We start from the raw sequence: 5,856 nt of genomic DNA, 5'->3' as shown, positions 1-5,856 counted from the left end.
TTAAGCTCTCTCTGTGTGTGTGTGTGTGTGTGTGTGTGTGTGTGTGTGTGTTTGAGTAAGAAGCACTTTAAATGAGCTCTTGTTTCATATTTTCTGGAGATTAACGACCCATCTTCCTCCTGTTCTGTGTTTAATGATTTTCCTGTGTGTGGCATGGTAAAGTCTGCACTTCGTTTTTGGATTTACCTCAGGTACAGCTCGAGTTAGCGAGCAAAACTTAGTGAGTTTATTCTTAGAATTTAGAAAACTTTCCAAATGTGACTAACAAGACCCTATTAGTTTTATAGACAGCTTTGTAAGACATCTCTGCTCTCGATGTAAAGGTTGTTTTAAATGAAGCAGCAAACTTCAAAGATACATTTTGACTAAATGTTATGGCAGAATTAAATACAATCCCACAATGCATTGCAAGAAACTCAGTGAAAAGATTCAAATGTACTTCAAATCTATATACTATACTATACTTGAAGGTAATATAATATATTGAAATAAAACGCCACTTAAGTGTACTTAAAGTACACTAAGTTTTACTTTAAAATATATTTTAAATGTACTAAATTGCAACTTCATCTTTGCAAATGTGTAATTACAAATAAAATTAAATACATGACAAAATTTCGATATAAATGATAAATGTTTGTCAGTACATTTGACAGTACACTTTAACCATGTTTCAAAGACAGTAGAAGTAATTATGAAATTACATAAAATATGTACTTAAGTCCTACTTATGTCAAAAGCACTCTTAAGTTTAAAAAACTAAATTTTATATACATTTTTTGATCAAATAACATGCAAGTAAATGTCTAAAAACATTACATTTTGTTTACAAGTATATACTTTTAAAATGTATTAAGTGCTCTTTTTAAAAGTATGCTAAAGTGTACTTCTTTTACACAAGGGTATCTAATACTTTAATCTAATTAAAAATGTATTTAACCAGTATTTCTGTTTTTAAATGTATTTTAATTTGAGCATTGATATTAGTTTAGCAACATGCTAACATAAAGGCAGCATAATTATCCTGCCTTCTTATCTAAGATTCTCTGAGACAAAATTCCAAAAGAGAATCACATGTTTCATTTGTAGACAAAACATTTGAAAACGTGATTGCTCGTCTCAGGTGCTTTATAGTGTTTCTGTATGTGCGTCTGTTTGTTTAATAGCAGATTTGTTAAGATAACAACACTTTTCGCGGCACTGGTGAGGTTTGTCATCTCAGCCTAAGGATTGTGGGTCAGATCGTGTTTTCACATGTCTGCAGTTTGAGTTGGCCGGCCCACCGCAGAGCATCCAACACCACGAGGCAGTAAAGGGGTTTAGGACTTCTGGATGACTTTCATACAGATCTCCAGCCAAAGACTTAATGGTTTCTACAGGTCCGTACCTACATGCTGTTTCAGTTACAGACGCTGTATATGTGTACGTCTCCCACAATTCATCTGATCGCCGTCATATGTAAATACTTACCACGTGTCGTATGTAAATGCTGCCAGATCTCTGACTCACACTGTCTGAGCAGCGGTGTGCCTAACACATTGTGCATCATCGAAAATAAACTTTATATGCTTGCGATTGTTCTGTGATGCGGCAACACCAATAGATTTACACTAAATGTGTCTCTCAAGAAAGTTGAGGGATGATAATTAGCTTTTAAATAGTTAAAGGAGTAGTTCAACCAAAAATGAAAATTTGCTGAAAATGTACTCAGCCTCAGGCCATCCGAGATGAGTTTGATGAGTTTGTTTCTTCATCAGATTTGGAGAAATGTAGCATTACATCACTTGCTCAGCAATGGATCCTCTGCAGTGAGAGCGGCCATATTGAGCGTTGCATTTTTCCCCATTCAAAACTATACGAGTGACACGTCTTGGGTATTCTGTAGTCTTTGCAATAATCCACAAGTAATCCACACCACTCCAGTCCATCAATTAATGTTTTGTGAAGTGAAAATCTGCGTTTGTAAGAAAAAAATCTATCATTAAAGCATTTTAACTGTTGCTTCTGGACAAAATACGAGTCCATAATCTATAATAATGCTTCCACCAGTGAAAAAGTCCATCCCCTGTTGTCCTCTCAAATCGACATATTTGTTTAGAACTGTTTTGGACTGTTTTAACTTGTTAACAGTACTTGATCTGTGCATTTTTCTGCTGTCTCCAGACTCCAGACGAGACAACTTTTTCACTGAAAGAAGCAATATTATGGTTAGAGGACCCATATTTTAAAAAGTCTTAATGATGGATTTGTTTCTTACAAACATGCAGCTTTTCACTTCACAAGACATTAACTGATGGACTGGAGTGGTGTGGATTACTTGTGGATTATTGTGATGTTTTTATCAGCTGTTTGGACTCTCATTCTGACGGCACCCATTCACTGCAGAGCATCCATTGGTGAGCAAGTGATGTAATGCTCAATTTCTCAAAATCTGTTCTGATGAAGAGACATCTTGGATGGCCTGAAGATGAGTACACTTCCATTTTGGGTGAACTATTGCTTTAAGGAATAATAAAGAAAATATATAATGGTGCAAACTTCCAGCATTTCCATCAACATCATTAAATCACAATCACACAGCTACATGTGTACAGTGCAAAAAATTATTTTCTCACTCTGTATTTTTGTCTTGTTTTCCAGTACAAATATCTAAACATTCTTAAATCAAGAGACATTTACTTGAGAAGCAAAATGACTCAAGTCTTGTTTTCTGAAAAATGTATCAAAATTAAGTGAGTTTATGCTTAAAACAAGAACAAATGCTGTAAGTTGCAGATATTTTATTCTTCTTTTAAACGTAAATTCACCTAAGTTTTGATATTTCATTTTCATTCTCAAGTAAATGCATCTTGATTTAGGATTTTTTTATTTTAGATTTTTGCAATGGTAAACAAAACAAAGTAAAAAAAAATAAAAAAAAGTAGCAGTCTGTATGTTTGTGTATATACTGTAATTCTGTATGTGTGTGTATATAATTACAAAGTGTCCATTTAAACAAAATGCCAAACCACAAAAACATCTCAAAATAAATGAAAAACTCTGTATGTCAACACACACCGGCATTTAGATCCACATCACTGCATATAATCACAAATAGACACGGAAACAGTTGAGGCTAATGGAGGGCCAGCGGTTAGTGTGTGTGCTTATATCTGGAATGGAATACTAGCATACTGCATAGTGTGCAGCATATACTGCATATTATTTCTTAAAAAGTCGTATGTGAAACAAAATGCAATATATCATGCAATATGCATTTGTAATAGTAGTTTGCTTAATTGTTTCAAAAAGCAATTCATCACACTGGAAACGGAAGATCGAGCACACTGCATTGTGCGGATACAGTATTCTGCATTTTGGTTGCACACTGTCTTGTCATGCTGCATTATTCAAATAGTTAAGAGTGGTATTTAATTCTGATCGTGGTTTGTAAGTATAGTATGCAGTCTCTCCGCTTTAACGGTAAATGACCAGCAGGCGGCGCTGTTTCTCTACAACTTTATATGCGACCATTCACAGATTCCAGTGTTGATCCAGTTCAGTCTAACGGAAGATCGAGCACACTGCATTGTGCGGATACAGTATTCTGCAGTGTGCATTTTGGTTGCACACTGTCTTGTCATGCTGCATTATTCAAATAGTTAGAGTGGTACTTAATTCTGATCGTGGTTTGTAAGTATAGTATGCAGTCTCTCCGCTTTAACGGTAAATGACCAGCAGGCGGCGCTGTTTCTCTACAACTTTATATGCGACCATTCACAGATTCCAGTGTTGATCCAGTTCAGTCTAATCTAGTTATAGTAACACACACACACACACACACACACATAATGACCTGTACTAATCTGATGCATGCGCAAATAAATAATAATGAAGTGCATGATGCATGCATGAATTTACATAAACGATTTAAAATAAAAATATGTGTACAATGACTCACTGGATCACTCCTGTCCACGAGATGAACCGCTCGTGCGTGGATGTAAAAGGGAAAAGAAAGAGACTGGTCCCCCGGCGCGTCCCAAAAACTAAGTTTCCCACCAAACTCAGAGGACGGGGCTGGAATAATCTTATAAATAGTCCAAAAACACTCATGTGCCCAAACGCGCACTGGCACGAGACTCGCAGTTCCTGCACGCGCCTCCCGTGGCTCGGCTCTCCGTGTTTAGGAGGTTTTTGCACACTCAGTTCTCTCACAACTGTCAAAGCGTGCAGGGGGGTAACCACACCACTACTGCCCCTCCTTCTTCACCGGGACGTCCCGGGAGAAACACTCACGCAAGAGCTCACGGGAGACCCTCGCGCCGCGTGACGTCAGCGCTGCTGGAATTCACCCGCAGCAGCTCAGTTTACCGGGTCACACACCGAGAAATAAAGGGAAAAGTGAAAGAAAACAGAACAAAGGAGAAAAGCAATTAAGCTTTTACCCTTTTTGGCCAAAATACAGTAGTTAAAAAAAACAAAACATGCCAACTCAATAAAGGAATACCAAAGCCCACTTATATAGCCTACACAACCAGTCAAACGTTTAGAAACACATGACTGAATTTATGAATAGTTAAATGCTTGAAATTAGGTTTGTAGACAAATACGAATTGCCTAAAATGCCTACGCATGTCTTTAAGATAAAAAAAAGTTGATATATTTGTGTGTGTGTGTGTGTGTGTGAATTTTATAAATTATAAAACATTGAAAAAAAGCTTTAAAAGGCTTCCCAAAAAATCACACTAAAAACGAACATAAAATTTTGATAAACCATTTTTCTATATTTATTTATTTAATTATTAGCCTATATACAATTAATTTCCATACGTTTTTTTATGTATTGTTTTTTATTTAACGAAATGTATTTAAGCATTTTAATGTATTTTTTAAGTGTTTAAAAAAAAGAACACATTGCACATAAATTTGACATCGTCCGTTTAAATAGGCTTGTTATGAAACTTAACGTCATGAAACTTTGATTTCATATAACACTCATATTGGATTGTATATGAACTACTCCATGTATTTATGTATTAATTTTTCAATGGCGTACCGAAACTGTAATCAAAGAAAAACCCCATACCAATATAAACACATGCTGCTGACACACTCACCGTTAATGAAGATCACGTGATGTCGCGCTGAGCTCGAGGCCATTTGATCCACCTGTCGCGAGCTCTGATGCTCTTCTCCATCGCCACCATTTCTTATAAACTCTTCTTCTCTCTGATAAAGAGCACCGTGCGCTCAAAGTCTCGATGCTCCCCGTGGTCCGACTGGCGAGGAATGAGATGCTTTTGGGCGTTTTTCTCCTGCTTTTTATTCCGCGCTTCCTGTGGAACTCAGGAATTGGACGGACAATCCCAAAGCGGAAATCCTGCAAGTGTTTGGAGCTGATAAACCCCTCTGGCTGCACAAACACTCCCCTCGTGCCTCTCAAGTCCCTCTACGGGTAATCACGTCTCTATCGGACCACAAACACACTATGATGAGCTGGAGAAACAGCGCGAGTTTGGCCCTGTGATTTCAACTACAAGGAATATACTAGGAATATTTACCCGAATATGGAAAGTGAAACGGTGCAGGTGGCACCTTGAGGAGAGAATCCAGTCTGATCTGACCCTTAAAATTACTTTCGCTGATGTAGCCTGGTTGATTTATTGCCATATTTTCATGTAGGCCTACTACTTTTTCTTTTTTTCTTTTTCTTTTTTTAGTAAAGAAAGCATTAAATTAATACTTTTATTCAGAAAGGACATATTAAATTGACCGAAAGTGACAGTAAAGACTTTTACACAGTTACAAAAAACTAAAAATATGTAAAAATATTTCACAATATTATATATATATATATATATATATATATATATA

General features: G+C 36.4%; 1 protein-coding gene across 3 annotated transcripts in view; it reads right to left on the bottom strand.

Annotated features, from left to right (window-relative positions):
- egfl7 (EGF-like-domain, multiple 7) overlaps positions 1-5,856 on the bottom strand; it is a 19,800-nt gene that overhangs the window by 10,517 nt on the left and 3,427 nt on the right. The window contains exon 1 of one of the 3 annotated variants that reach the window (XM_016568996.1): positions 5,100-5,594. The exons of 1 other annotated variant lie outside the window; for it this stretch is intronic. The gene's annotated coding sequence lies outside the window, so the exon portion shown is untranslated. Of the gene's footprint in view, positions 1-3,940; positions 4,657-5,099; positions 5,595-5,856 lie in introns of those variants that run through there. One more of the 3 variants, XM_016568995.1, reaches the window with a different exon arrangement.

This window comes from Sinocyclocheilus rhinocerous, unplaced genomic scaffold (assembly GCF_001515625.1).
Source record: "Sinocyclocheilus rhinocerous isolate Xijiao unplaced genomic scaffold, SAMN03320098_v1.1 scaffold231, whole genome shotgun sequence".
NCBI classification, from domain to species: domain Eukaryota; kingdom Metazoa; phylum Chordata; class Actinopteri; order Cypriniformes; family Cyprinidae; genus Sinocyclocheilus; species Sinocyclocheilus rhinocerous.
This window is presented reverse-complemented; position numbering and strand designations above follow the sequence as displayed.